The 16,023-nt window shown below is 33.4% G+C and overlaps 1 non-coding gene across 1 annotated transcript; it reads left to right on the top strand.

The window, feature by feature from the left end:
• Positions 1-4,545: 4,545 nt before the first annotated feature.
• On the top strand, positions 4,546-4,652 carry LOC121210685 (small nucleolar RNA R71). The gene has a single exon (XR_005905799.1). It is a non-coding gene; the product is annotated as a small nucleolar RNA R71 (small nucleolar RNA).
• Positions 4,653-16,023: the final 11,371 nt, after the last annotated feature.

Genomic DNA, 16,023 nt, shown 5'->3' with positions numbered 1-16,023 from the left:
TTATGCTTACTCCCTTCTTTTCATTCCTTGTAGTTTTTACAAGCCATCTCGAAAATTGGGAGCGGTCGGAGGCTCGCTCACACTATCCGTATACCATCTTGGCATAATGGCTTGTATATTTTGAGTATGGCATGTATAACATTATAATCATTTTTTATATATGGTCTTATAATATGGTTATTGAGTGGTATGGAAATGCTTGGTAATGAGTAGCCATTGGAATGGCTAATCATGATCATATTTGGTGTTATGTATGTCAAATTACTAGCTAATCCATGGAAACCATGAAATAGGTAAAATTTACCATAAAATAGATTCAGACAGCAGTAGTGATATGAATTTGAAAAATCACTAAAAATATTATAAATGGAATTAAATAATGAATAAGTTATAGAATCGAAGCTTGATGAGTCTATTTTCGTATGGAGGAAGAGAAACAGGTATATGATCTATATTTTATGAGATGTTTAAATTTTTGTGAAATAGGGCCAGAGCAATTTCTGGATCCCCTATTCTGACTTTGGAAATTCACCATAAATTTTAAAAAGATAATTAGAAGTCATGCTTTATATGTACAGATTCATTATTGAGTCTAGTTTTATTAGAGACAAACAGAATAGTCATTGAAGCTCTGTACAAGAATATATCTGATTCGTAATACACAGAGGTCAGAGTAGTTGAACCCTGAAATTGGGGAGTCTTTAACTAATAAACTGTACCAATTGACCCAATCAAAAATTCTAGAAAAAAATTAGTAGATAGATATATGACCCTAGTTTTAGGAAAAATTTACGGAATTTGATTTCGAGTTTCGAAACTCGAGATATAATTTTTAAAGCGATTGTGATGCAGTTAGCCAGCTTGTCTGGAAATTTTAAAATAAATTGTATGAGCTGTTTAAGTAATGAATTAAGTCCATTAACACCTCGTGTTCGACTCCGGCAACGGTCTCGGGTACGGGGCGTTACACAAGCTGAAAGAAAAAGGTTAGAATCGAGATCGAATTGAAAATTTGCCTAACTAGAAAAATGACTAGTCATTAATTGCGTACAATAGAGCTTCTTCTCAGAATATGGAATTTAACTTTTTTAGCTCAAAAGATCACTACTACTAATATGTATACATGTTTTTTTTTAAGAACAAGTTAAATAAATACAAAATAGAATAAAATATAGCTAAGCAACTATTCTAACTCAGATCTTGACAAAAATAGGGATCAATTTAATTAAGGGGATTTCAACAATAATGGGTTAAGGGTTAATGTTAAGGGTAATACAAGAACTGGGTTGTTAGGCTCAAGGGGGTTCACTAAGGGTCAATGTGGAGGTAGGCTTTCATGGCATAAGTGGGTTAATCCTAAGTGCCTCTATTATCTTGACATATCAAATCAAATAGTGTGGTCTTGACATGCATAATCAGGCAAGTTCTAGAATAACAGTTCAATACTGACGCACTTAAAGCAATAATAAAAGTGAGCATGAAAGAATTAATAAATGTTCAAAAGGCTCAAAAATCTCACAAAAATTATGGCTTTTTGATGTTTAAACTTGTGAATTCCAATTCAAGATAATACCTAGACTTGGGGAAACAACCTAAAATTTTAAATTCTTAAAATCAACTTATCATGCTTGATTCTCTTACGTCTTAAAGTTTAAACAATCAATGCATAAATGCCTATGTTTTAATTCAAGATATATCAATCAAAATCATAAATCAATAAATTTATCCTAAGCATGATATGATATTTTTTCAAGAGAACAAGGCAGTCATTCAAGGATTTTCTGATAATGAAATGAATACCCCCCACACTTAAGATGTACGTTGTCCTCAATGTACAAATATAGATATATAGAAAAGAATATAAAAATAAGTTAGGGAGAGAAGTGGAACTTCTTGAGTTAAAAATAGATTGAATTCCAGGATTAGCGAGAGCGAGTTGCTGAAAATAAAGCTGGAGGACAAACATGATTCTAAAGGACAAAAGGAGAATTGGGGGAATAATTTGATAGTAATATTAAAAATAAGCCGTGTTTAAAAACAAAAGAATCTCCAAAAATTAATAAAAGAAAAATAAAATAAAATAAAATAAGATAGATGATCTAATTTTTCGAGTGGCACGGCCGGTTCACACGCCCGTATGGATCATGTCCATCCCGTGTTTATCGCGAAGTGAGATATAGTCACACGGCCTTCAGGCACGCCCGTGGGTATAGGCCGTGTGTCTACATGATCATGTTACACGACCGTGTGTGATGTGGTTCGCTTCTCCCATGGTCGTGTAGTTCTCGCACGCCCGTGTTCATTTGGCAGATTTGTCCATGGCCAGGTTGCATGCTCGTAGCCACTTATCGTAGCCCGTGTTTGGGGAAAATCTTTGCCCTGTTTTCACACAATCCTAAACATGACCATGTGCTTGGCATTGTCTCTGTGGAAAACCTGTATTCAAGAGCTCCGTTAGTAAGTTAGGTGTTGAACACTAAAATTTAAAGAAGCTAATACAGTTAGTGCTCGGGTTGCCTCCCGAGAAGCGCTTATTTATAGTCTAAGCTCGACTTACCTCTCCATTAAATGGTCATAGTGGTCCGAGGAGTTTATACTCCTCATTCCTGCTATCCATCTTATCAAAATAAGGTTTTAGAAGAGTGTTGTTTACCTTAAAAGTGCCAAATTTGGAATGAATTACCTTGACTGTACCGAATGGGAAAATGCTAAGTACCTTAAGAGGGACGTCTTCATTCGGTTTGGTAGTGACAAGTGAGGATCTACGACATCTAATAAAACTTTATCTCCAACCATAAGTTAATTTGGAAAGGTATTGAGCTTGTTCTGGCATAGTGTCGGTTTACCAGGTGTTCTCGGTTTATGCGTCCACCATTCATCTAGCTCCTCAATTTGTAGCCTTCGTTCTTTATGAATAGGTCCTCTACTATTGCTTGAGAATGGTTCATGTACTTCCTTCAAACTCATTTCCTGCAAAATAGGTTGTACCATATTGTCAGTTTTAGTAGATTGGTCTAAACAATCACCTTCAATTTTCGATGTGTTGCTAGAATTGCGAGCTTAAAGGGTGATTGTTTCGTCTCCCACACGAAGTGTGAGCTCACCTGTGCCAACATCGATAATCATTTTAGCAGTTGCTAAAAAGGGTCTTCCTAAGATCAAAGGAGTGTTTCTATCCCCCTCTATGTCTAGAACAATGCAGTCAACGGGAAATATAAATTTATCGATTTTAACTAGCACATCATCAATAATACCCTTAGGAAATCTTATAGCTTTATCTGCTAATTGAATGCTCATCCTAGTTTTTTTGGGTTTCCCGAGATCTAATTTTTGAACATTTTGTAAGGCATGACGTTAATACTAGCCCCTAAATCAGCTAATGCATTATTAATAACTAAACTACCAATTAAGCAAGGAATTGTAAGGCTCCCTAGATCTTTTAATTTGTTGCGTAGCTTATTTTTTAGAATAGCAGAGCAAACTGCGTTTAGCTCCACATGCGACGCCTCGTCCAACTTTCGCTTATTTGCTAAAAGCTCCTTTAAAAATTTCATTGTGTTTGGCATCTATGATAGAGCTTCAATAAATGGTAAGTTAATGTGTAATTTTTTCAAGAGTTTAAGGAATTTACCAAATTTTTCATCTGAGCATCTTTCCTTGTCGCGTTGGAGTGTGGCGCACGAGGTTTATATTCGACATTCACTGATTTTTTTTATTATGACCTACCTCACCTTGACCTTTGCTCACCACAGTTTCTTGCCTCGGTTCTGGCTCAGGCTCAACGAATCCTCTTCACCTTGAACATTAATTGCGTTGAGTTGTTCCTTTGGATTGGGTTCAGTATTACTTGGCAAGCTACCTTGTGGTCGTTCGAAAATTAGTTTGGACAGCTGGCCTACCTGAGTTTCGAGACCTTGGATCGATGCTTGTTGATTTTTAAGTGCTGTCTCGGTATTCTGGAAACGAGTTTCTGACACCGATATAAACTTTGAGAACATCTCTTCAAGGTTCGGCTTCTTCTCTTGTTGGTAGGGTAGTTGTTGAAAACCTGTAGGATGTTGTGGCCTATGATTCCCATGACCTCCCCATGAGAAATTTGGGTGGTTCCTCCAACCTGCATTGTAAGTGTTACTATATGGGTTATTTTGGGATCTAGAGTTATTGTTACCCATATATTGGACTTGTTCCTCCTCGATGCTAAGGTTGAAAGGTTGATACTCTATGCATGCTCCTCTTCCATTCGTCTCACACCTCATTACCGGATATACCTGAGTAGAACCAAGTAAACCATCAATCTTTTTATTTAGAAGTTCTAACTGGTTTGATAGCATAGTAACCGAATCGACGTTATAAACGCATGTTGTTTTAGTTGGCTTAGTCCTCATGACTTGCCACTAATAGTTATTCAGTGACATCTCTTCAATAAATTCGTAAGCCTCTTTAGGTGTTTTGTTGTTGGTGGTTCCCCCAGTAGCTACGTCAACCATTTGCCGAGTCGAAGGATTCAGGCCATTATGAAACGTTTAAACCTGTAGCCAAAGTTGTAATCTATGGTGGGGACACCTTCTCAAAAGGTCCTTATATCTCTCCCATGTATCGTAGAGTGTTTCTAAATCCATCTGCACAAAAAAAGAGATATCATTACGTAATTTAGCCATTTTAGCCAACGGAAAATATTTTAGTAAAAATTTTTCGGTCATTTGTTCCCAAGTAGTAATTGACCCTCGTGGTAACAAGTTCAACCACTGTTTAGCTTAGTTTCTCAATGAAAAAGGGAATAACCAAAGAAGAATGGCATCGTCAGAAACGCTATTAATTTTAAATGTATCACAGAATTTTAGGAAGTTTGCCAAGTGAGCGTTGGGATCCTCATCTTGCAAACCGTTAAACTGAACAAATTGCTGTATCATTTGAATAGTGTTAGGTTTCAGTTCAAAAGTATTTGCAGCTATAGCAGGTCTAACTATTCTCGATTCAGTTCCTGTTAAAGAAGGTTTAGCATGATCATACATAGTGCATGGAGCAGGATTTTGATTAACCGCAATTGTGGGAGGTAGCTGATTGTCTTGGTTTCCAGCCATCTCTTCGGTTCGGGTTTGAGTATCGTCCTCTTGCTCGCTCTATGTGTATTTTAAGCTTCGCCTTATTTCTCGTTGGTTTCTGCGAACTGTGCGATCAATTTCTTCGTCAAAGAGTAGTGGTCCTGACAGGTTTCTTCTAGTCATAAACTATAAAAACCTGTCAAGAGAAAGAAAAAGTAAATTAATAAATAATAAAAAAATTAAATTAAATTAAATTGTAAGGAAAGTAAATGGCTAAAGTAATAAAAATTGAGTGTTCCTAATATCTTAGTTCCCCAGCAATGGTGCCAAAAACTTGATCACGATTTTCATGACAGGTAAGGTTTAAATATTTATAATTACTCCTTTTTGAAACTAACTATTATCGCGATGTAGGCAAGTGTACCTATCGAACAGCAGTATAGTTTTAGAAAGACCGGATTGTCGAACCCAAAGGAACTAAAAGTACTAGTAATGACTGTCTTTTTATTATCTGGCCTAAGAATAAGGTGGTTTTGTTTTAACTAACTAATTAACTAATCTAAGAATTCACAGAAAGTAGAATTGGAGGATTACTTTTCGAAAATGATTAAATTAAGACAATACCTAAGGAAAAATCCACCTAAACTTCACTTGTTATTCTGACTCCGAATCGGACGATTTATTCATTTAATTTGTTCCGTAGAGATCCCTAAGTTATGTTATTATCCCTATTCAAGACTAATAACGTCTAATCCCTAGATTGAATAATTGAGACTTTTCTCTAATTAACACCCTAGGGTTGCATTAACTCGATCTATGGATCCCCTTATTAGGTTTCACCCTAATTTAGAAAAATCTTGTCACCCTATCTCTAGGCGCGCAATCAACTCCGCTTAATTATGACAAATGTACTCTTAGACAGGGTCTATTCCTCCTCTGAATAAGAGCTTATCTTGAATCAGTATCCTGGGATATCAAAACAAGAATTAAGAACACATAATTAAGAACAAGTTAAATATTTATCATACAATTCAGAAATTAATAACAAGATTCGTCTTAGGTTTCATCCCCCTTAGGTATTTAGGGGATTTAGTTCATAACTAAAAAGGAAAACATCTCAAAAGAATAATGAGTACAAAACATAAGGAAAATCCAAAACTCCTGAAGGGAAATTGAAGGGAGATCTTCAATTTTGATGATGAAGCTAGCTTTTGAGATGGATCAATCGGCTTCCTTCGAGTAATTCCTTCCTTCCTCCCTGTGTGCCCCTTTCTTCCTCCTATAGGGTGTATTTATAGGCTTTTGGAATGCCTAAGAACCCTCAAAATTGAACTTTTTCGAATTGGACTCAACTTGGGCTCCGCAGGGACACGCCCGTGTGACACGCCCGTGTGCGATTACTTCAGGCCGTGTTTGAGCCTGTTAAAATTGCACGGGTGTGTGTTATACCCGTGTGAGTCGTGCTTCGATTCTGCCAAATTGACACAGCCGTGTGGTCTGCCTGTGTGAGGAAGTCCAGGCCGTGTTGATTTCGTACGTTGGGTTATTCTCTCCGTTTTTGGCCCGTTTCTCGTTCCTTTTGCTCTTCTATGCTCACCTAAGTGTAAAATATGAAATTAAGGCATTAGGAGCATCGAATTCACTAAGGAAAATTCATCCATAAAATGCGTTAAGCGTGGGGTAAAAATATGTATAAATTACGGTTTATCAAATGTTGCTATGATACTTATGTTTTAATCGGTTCAATATGCGCATGGTCGAGTGACTAGAAAAGAGGTATGTTTAGTCTTAAATGATATTTATTTAAATGATGTTTATGAAAATGTATGACTATTGTTGTGTAGTTGTTTAAATTTGCATTTTTGTACAAGACATGTTTCTTTATATTAATTAATAATCATGCCACATATGTGAGTGGTACCTAAGTTGAGTAATATGGTTCATTTAGTTTTAAAATGTGTATATGTATTAAGTTTCAAAATTTTCTGGCTGAAATAAGTATTCTTAATGTGGATGAGTTACATAGTATGCAATGTAATAAATGTCTATTTGAGTTGTATTATGTCAGGTAATGACGTGTAACCCTACTCCAGCGACGGATATGGGTTATGGGTGTTACATGTGGTCGATATCATTTTGGAGCATGCAGATTGAATGATGAGACATGTTTCATTTTTGGATCTCCTGACCATTTTAAGAAGGATTTTCTGGAGCTAACTGAGCCTAATAAAGATCAAAACGCAAAACCTGTTGTTACTCTTACTCTAGGTAGACGTCCTAGAAATAGTAGTTCGGCTAGAGCTAACAAGAGCAGAGCTAGAGACACGCCGGTTACATCTGAAGCTAGAGCTTCTTCTAGGACCTATGTCGTCCGTGCGCGAGCAAAAGCCTCAGCTCCTAACGTTATTTTTGGTACCTTTTCTATCTTTAATGTTAGTGTGTATGAATTAATTGACACTTGGTCAACATATTTATATATATGCATTACATTAATGACGGAAAATAATTTACATTTCAATTGTACTGGTTGTGTTGTTAAAGTAATAAACCCTTTTGGTTATAGTGTTATAGTTGACTTGGTATGCAAGCAGTGTCTACTGAAAATTCAAGGCTATAACTTTCCTGCCGATATAAACTTATTACCTTTCAATGAATTTGACATTATTCTAGGAATGGACTAGTTGAAAATACATGATGTTGCGGTGAATTGTCGACGGAAAATAGTTGATTTGAGATGTTCGAATGGAGACGTGATTTCTATTAGACCTAATAAATCTGACTGTGTTTCGAGTATGATTTCGGTAGTAAAGGCACAGATCCAAAGTGGCAGAAAAGAAAGTGGATCAGGTGCCAACAGTATGGGAGTTTCCAAAATGTTTTTCCCGAGGAGTTACCGGGTTTACCACCAGAGCGAGAAGTTGAATTTGCTATTGAGTTAGTGTCAAGGACTGCTCCAATTTTGATTGCTTTGTATCAAATGGCTCCAACCGAACTTACATAATTAAAATTTTAGTTTCAAGAGTTAGTTGATTAGGTTTTTGTACGGCCGAGTATATCACCTTAGGGTGCACCTTTTTTTATGAAAAAGAAAGACGAGTCGATGAGGTTGTGTATAGATTATCAGCAATTAAAAAAAGTCAAGAAAAAGAATAAATATTTGTTCTCGTATTGATGATTTATTTGATCAGCTGAAAAGAGTCTTGGTGTTTTCAAAAATTGATATCAGATCTGGTTATTATCAATTGCGAGTAAAAGACGTTGACATGTCGAAAAAAATGTTCAGAACTCGTTATCAACACTACGAGTTTTTGGTTATGCGATTTGGATTGACGAATGCCCCAATAGCATTTATGGATCTGATGAATCGGGTTTTTCATCCATATCTTGACATGTTCGTGGTTATTTCTATTGATGACATTCTGATTTATTCTAGAAATGAAGTTGAACATGCTCAACACTTGAATATCGTATTACAGACCCTGCATGAAAAGCAATAGTATGCAAAGTTTAGCAAAAGCAAATTTTGGCAAAAAAAGTTAGATTTCTCGGCCATGAGATTTCAGCGAAAGGAATATGAATTGATCCGAGCAATATTTCTACTATTTTGAACTGGAAACCCTCGCGAAATGTTTCTAAGATATGTAGTTTTCTAGGATTAGCCAGATATTATCAATGGTTTGTTAAAAAAAATTGATAATAGCTTTACCTCTGACAAAACTGTTATAGAAATATGTTTGCTTTGTATGGTCTAAAAAGTGTCAGCAGAGTTTAGATCAGCTGAAGAGTATGTTGACAGAGACACCAGTGTTGACACAACTTGAATTTGGGAAAGAATTTTTTGTTTACAATGATGCTTTTTTAAACAGTTTGAGATATGTTTTGATACAAGAAGGAAAAGTTATTGCACACGCTTCTCGACGGCTTAAAACTCATGAAAAGAATTACCCAACATATGATCTTGAGTTGGCTATAGTTTTTTTTTTGCATTAAAAATTTGGCGTCATTACCTATACAGTGAGAAGTGTCACGTGTATACTGATCACAAAAGTCTAAAGTGTTTAATGACACTAAAAGAGTTGAATCTGCAACAATGAAGGTGGCTAGAGTTATTAAAAGACTATGATCTTGTAATAAATTATCATCCAGGTAAAGTAAAAGTTATTGCCCATGCTTTGAGTCACAAATCTCTTTTTACTCTTCGATTGGTGAATGCTCAGCTTCAATTGATGTGTGATGGTTTTATTTTAGCCGAATTGATAACTAAACCTTTGTTTTTACAGAAAATATGGGAGGTGCAATTGGATGATCAGAATTTGATGGTTAAATGGAAAATGGTGGTGAGGATAACAATTTATACTTCCGTAATAGATTGTGTGTACCTGATAATTTGCAGTTGAAATAGAATCTTTTAAAGGAAGCTCATGGTAGTGTTTATTCGATACACCCGGGAAGCATGAAAATGTATTGTGATTTGAAACAAATGTATTGGTGGCCGGGAATGAAACATGAAATTTTTGAGTTTGCATCCAAATGTCTAGTGTGTAACGGGTCAAGGTCGAGCATCAGGTTCCATTCAAGTTGTTGCAGCCTATTATGGTTCCTGAGTGGAAATGGGAACATATTACTATGGATTTTGTATCCAGGTTACTGTTAATTCTGAGAAAGAAAGATACGATCTAGGTTATAGTTGATCGATTGACGATATCCACACATTTTATACTTAACATACAGATTATTCACTTGAAAAATTAGCAGAGATGTATGTTTCAGAAATAGTTAGATTGCGTGGTGTTCCATTATCAATAATCTTCGATTGTTATTCGAGGTTTACTTCCTGGCTTTTGGGTAAATTACAAGAGGCTCTAAGTACTAAATTAAATTTTGGTATAGCTTTTCACCCAAATGGCCAGTCAGAACTGGTAATTTAAGTGTTGGAGGACATGTTAAGATGTTGTATCATTGAGTTCGAGGGTAGCTGGGAAAAATATTTATCGTTGGCTAAATTTTCTTACAATAACAACTATCAATCAAGCAAAAAAATTGCATCGTACGGAGCTTTATACGAGTGTAAATGTAGAAGCACGTTGTATTGGTTTGAGCTGAATGAAAAAAAGTGAACAGGTGTTGAATTGGTTCAAGAAATCGAGGATAAAGTTAGAATTATTCGTAATAACCTGAAAGCTACATCTGATCGTCAAAAATCTTATACAGATTTAAAATGTAAAGATATTGAGTTCTCTATTGGTGAAAAACTCTTTTTGAAAGTCTCACCCTAGAGAAAAGTGTTGCGTTTCGATAGAAGAGGAAAGCTCAGTCTCAGATTTATCTGACCGTATGAAATTCTAGAAAGAATTGGACCTACGACATATCGTTTGACATTACCTCTAAAACATGATAGAATCCACAATATTTTTCATGTTTCGATGCTTTATCGCTATCATTCTGATCCATCACATGTATTGTCTACGAATGAGATTGGGTTATAGCCTGATCTGACCTATAACGAATAACCGATTAAGATTTTAGCCTAGGAAGTGAAAAAATTGCGGAATAAATGTGTAGCGGTGGTTAAAGTGTTATGACACTGACACGGAATTGAAAAAGCTACATAGGAAATAGAGGAATCTATTAGATTACAATACCCGAACCTCTTTTCTGGTAAGATTTTCAGGGACAAAAATTTCTTTAGAGGGAGAATTGTAGCAGCCCGTTTTTAGTGATGTTGGAAACAGTGGTTTTAGGACCTCGATTCTAGCCAGTGAGTCAGTAGTTATTATTTATTTATTTATTTACAGAATTATTATGAGATCATATAAAAATTTGGTATGTTAATTTTACCGTTTAGTTAGTTAATTAAGTAAAAAGGACAAAATCGTAAAAGTTATGAAAGTTAAGAGTCATTAGTTAGAAGGGTTAAATGACAATTAATTTTTGAGTTAGTGGGTTTAGTTGATAATTAGACCACCTATATAGCTAAAAGACAATAATGACCATTGGTTGTTTAATTTCTAAGGTTTAAACTTAAGGGTAAAATAGAAAATAGATTAGTAAGAAAACCATAAACAAAAATAATTAGTGATCATCTTTTTCCTTCAAACTCTTTCAACTGCAACCATCATAGAAATACGCTTGGTAGAGTCAGTTCATGTCCCTTTTTGCATGTAAGTGATTTTGGCTTTCGTTTTGTTAATTTTTTGTATTTTCATGATCGTTGAAGCTTAATTCATGCAACTCGTATTTCAATTTGTAGAATTGTGAAGAGTTTGTGAGTTTACCATGAATGAATTTAGATGTCTTGTTGTTTGTGAATGAAATTATAAGTTTGAAGATGGTTCTTGATGGTTTTGTAACATAATTGTAAGTTAGTTTTGAAGTTAACGGCTTAATTGCTATAATTTTGAAATTTCAAGGGCTTCTAGCTAATATCTAGTTGTTTAGGGACTGTTTAGGGACTATTGAAGATTCGATACAAGCCATTCTTATCCAATTCGTTTAAATTTAGAAGTTAAAGATTAAGGACTAATTTGCATAGAATATAAAAGTTTAGTGATAATTGCATAAAATGCTCTTAATTAGTGAACTATAGAATTTTATGTTAATAAGATGTTTAAAGGTGTTTAATTGAATTAATTGAGTTAAGTTATAATAATTAGATCAAGAAACGAGTGCCTCGATAGATAAACGCGGAAAGGAAAAAGTAGTCAAGTAATCATTGTCGAATACTAGCCGTCACTGTACAGGTAATTTCGTATACATGTAATATGTTTTATTAATTCCTTGATATTTAATTTATTCTGATAACTATGATGTTTGTAATTATTGAATGACGGTTGATGAAAATTAATATTGAAATTGAGTTGTATTGGAGATAATGTATCAGGCTTTAAGTCCAGCAGACTTTGTGCCAATGAATTATATTAGGCTTTAAGCCTAGCAAGCTTCGTGCCGGTGAATTGTATCAAGCCTTGAGCCTAGCAAGTTTTGTGCCAGTGTATTTGTTTCAGGCCTTGAGCCTAGCAGGCTACGTGCCGATGAATTATAAGGTAAAATTATACAGGAAGTACTATTTCAAGTATTCTATAAGTTAAGAATGTTCTCGGGATATATGATTTTATATATAAATTTTTACTTTATGATATATGGAAGTTAAAAGTTGAATGGTTTCGGTAGTTGAGACGGGCAAATTATGACTGTTGATATCAAGATATGCTCTTGCATTATTATGTTTAAGTTGCTAAGTATAATGAGTTAATTTCATGAACTTACGAGGCTTAATTTGAGCTTACGTGTTTGATTTAAACTTTTGGTAGGTTCATTGGAATCGTGACGTTGATTGGATTAGCTCAAGAGATCACACATTGTCCGCTCTTTTTTCGATAATCATTTTTGTTCATTTTGGGTCGATTTGAAGTGGCATGTAACTAGGCATCCTTGTATATATATATCTACACCTATAAGCTGTAGTTGATAAACAACTTTAGTTGAAATAGTAGCTTATAAATGTTATTTTCGATATTTGGTTTATGTGGTTGATGCTTTTATGATAGATATATGTGGTTAACATTAAGTATCATAATAAGATGGAAATGGTCTTTATGTGTATGAATATGAAACTGATATTATTAGAATAGATGAAAGGATTTGGTATGTTTGAATTTAGGTTTAGTAAGTGATCTTGAAATGTTAATTTAGATCAAAATTGAAGTGTGAATTGTGGTACCTTTTGTTGGTACATTGGTTAGTCTTATAGGTTGATATAATTGGTATGTTTAAGTGTGTTTAAAGTGTGTTTTGGGTCATATGAATGTTTATGGAAATGATGTGTCTTGGTATGCAAGATTTGGTTTTAAAATGGCTTGTTTTAGAGGCACCTTATGTTGCACACGAGCTGTCACATGGTTGTGTGCCATACATGGCCATGTGTCATTATTGTTTTAGGTGCAGGTTTCACGCGGTCTGAGACACAGCCTGCGACACAACCGTGTGTCTCAAGTCAGTATGTAACATGGTTGGTACACAGCCTATCACACGACTGTGTGATCCAACATCGAATGCACACATGGTTTGACACACGGCCTACGGCATGGCCATGTGTCCAAGCTTCGAATGTCCACACAGTCTAGGCTATGTCACACGACCTAGCCACATGGCCGTGTGACTCCTGCTTCCTAAATTTTCATATTTTTCTAAAATTTTCTATTTTGCTTCAAATTGATCCCTGATTGTTCCCAAGTTGTTTTTAGGCCGCAAAGGCTTGATTTATGGCCCAAAAGTGTATTTTTACTATAATTAAATTGAGTTGTTAGACATTGATACTAAATTGCATAATGGTTTTTGTTTTGAAGTTAAACATTCTGATTTGTACGGTAATGCTCTATAACCCTAATCTGACGACAAAACGGGTTAGGGGTGTTACACGAACACCATATCAGTTCTGAAGAAAAGTCGCCTCTCGATCCAATTCAACTAAAGCAAGGAGGTCAAAACCCGTTTCAAGAGCAAGTCACCGCGACACTTGAAATGGATTCAACCATCCAAGATCAAGTCCCAAAGATCCTTGAATCTAAACTTTATCCGAATCTATTTTCAGGATCAAGTCTTGACAACCCATTAACCAAATCACATCTTTCCAATATCAAGTCTAGACGACCCTTAAATCGAAGCTTAATCAAAGAGAATAATCAAATAAATTTTCTTTTTATTAGATAAATTTTAGAGATTGTACTCTTTTAAAACTTATAAATAAAATTTAATTCCAAATTTTCATATCAACATTTGACTAAAAATTTGTGTACAATAATGGTTCTTTATACGTGAAATTTTGACTCATATTCTAATGACAAATTATTTTATTTAATTACTTAATATTATGATATTGATTGTTTCTCTTTCTTTCTTTTTTTATTACTTTTATAATATTATTTTATTCTCTTAATTATTTTTCAAAATTAACAAAAGTTTATTATAAATTAAATCAATTTTTATTTAATTAGTAAATATACAATTTTTTTAAAATATGTTATTCAATAAATTTAAAAAGTAAAAACTCACAGGGGAACTAGTAAATATTTAAATTGCTCACTCGTAGGGACTCATTTATTGCTCCGCCAATAATATACAAAGCAGCCAATCATACACAATTACTGAATTTTCAATTTTATTGTCGTAGGATGGACGAAAACCTTTCATCAATAAATGCTGGAATCCTGTTTTACTAGTTTGGTCTGCTAAATAAGAACAAAAAATGTTTTAGAGAGAAAATTTTAATCTAAGGGGATACTACACTCTTTCATAAATTTTATGTCTTGTTTTTGTCGGTTGTCGAATATGGTACTTCTTAAAGCTTTGGCTCCACCAAACCAAATAAAACGTTAAATACATGGCTATTATTTTTCACCTTTTTCTGTGAAAACGAAAGCAACCAAACGCAAAATCCAGTAAACAAACAACATCTAACTTATTGCATAAATCATGTGAAATTTGCCAACACACCTTGCAATCTGTTGATATACATTAGTTTCATTGAAAATGGTTTTAGAAAAATAACTTTTAAAAAATGATTTACATTTTTTTAAAAGTTAATACTTTTTTGTATTTAGATGAATTTGTGTCAAATATTTTCTGTTGTTTGACAAATTTACTAAAAATATTTCATAAAAGTTATTTTTAATAAAACAAACATACATTTGATATTTATGAGAAAGAGTTTAAATGAAGTAGTAACTTGATTACAAAGTTAGATTAAGGTGGATTTATAGTAAATAATGAATTTTCATGATGTTAAGGATTAAATTGTAAATTTTGTGAAATTTATAATTGAAACAAGATAAGTGATATGCATTAAAATTTGTTATGTGAAATAAGATATTATAATGAATTATTTGATTAAAATGCTGATATGGTGAAAAATAAATTACATGCAATAGGGACTAAATTAAAAAATGTACAAAAGTCTAAGTGTGAAAAAATTTAATGTGAATAAGAAAATTATGATAAAAGTTTAATGAATGTGTTATGAGAAGATGAAACATACATAAAGTATTGCAAAAATGAAATTGTGAAAAAATATGGAATTTTTATGATGACAAGGACTAAATTGTTAAACTTGAGAAAATATGTAGCTGAAATAATAGAAGTGAAATACATAGAAATTTGATATGCAGAACAAGATATTGAGATAAGTTATGTGATTAAAGTGTAACAAGAAAAAAATTGATTTAATATGATTAATTTGAACTTTTATGACAAAAAGGGACTAAATTGAATAGCTATGAAAGTTTATAAGAAAATATTTGATAAGTGGAGAATGTAGTTGAGAATGTAACATCTCAATGCTTTGATCCAATGTTTGGGTTGAATATGGGGTGTTGTAATAAACAGAGACTTATCAATTTGAAAAATGTCTTACGAAAAAAATTTGGTAAGACATTTTATGAGAATAATAAGATAATTTTATGTTAACTGGAAAACTTTTACATTGACCATTTCATTTTACATAAGAAAAACATCAGAATAAATTAAAAATATATTCCATAAAAACTTTTACATTGAAACAAACGGAGCTTACGTATTACTAATTTATTTATTATGTATTTTCTCAAAAAGAAAAGAGAACGCATAAAAAAAATCCAATCAATGTGATATAAAATATATATATTATATAATTAAGGGATTCATTTTTAAAATCAATTAGATTTATACGCTGCTTCGCTGGGGATTTAGAGAATTAATTATAAATATTTAATTTTAATCATATTAAATCATTATTATTTTAATATTTAGAACTTCACTCTAATAATTATGATTAATTACATTAAATATGAGACAAAACCAATAAATATTTCTTCTCATGAGATTTGAATCAAATTTAAATTTTAGAGTGGTCATTATTGAGAGGTTTTGACTTATGTTATATATCAAAAAAAAAGAGAGATAAATAGGTTAGCTCATTTAAAAATAAAAGACATAATGACTTATTTGG

Source organism: Gossypium hirsutum, chromosome A11 (assembly GCF_007990345.1).
Source record: "Gossypium hirsutum isolate 1008001.06 chromosome A11, Gossypium_hirsutum_v2.1, whole genome shotgun sequence".
Lineage (NCBI taxonomy): Eukaryota > Viridiplantae > Streptophyta > Magnoliopsida > Malvales > Malvaceae > Gossypium > Gossypium hirsutum.
Note: the sequence above shows the minus strand (reverse complement) of the source record. Positions and strands in the feature narration are given on the sequence as shown.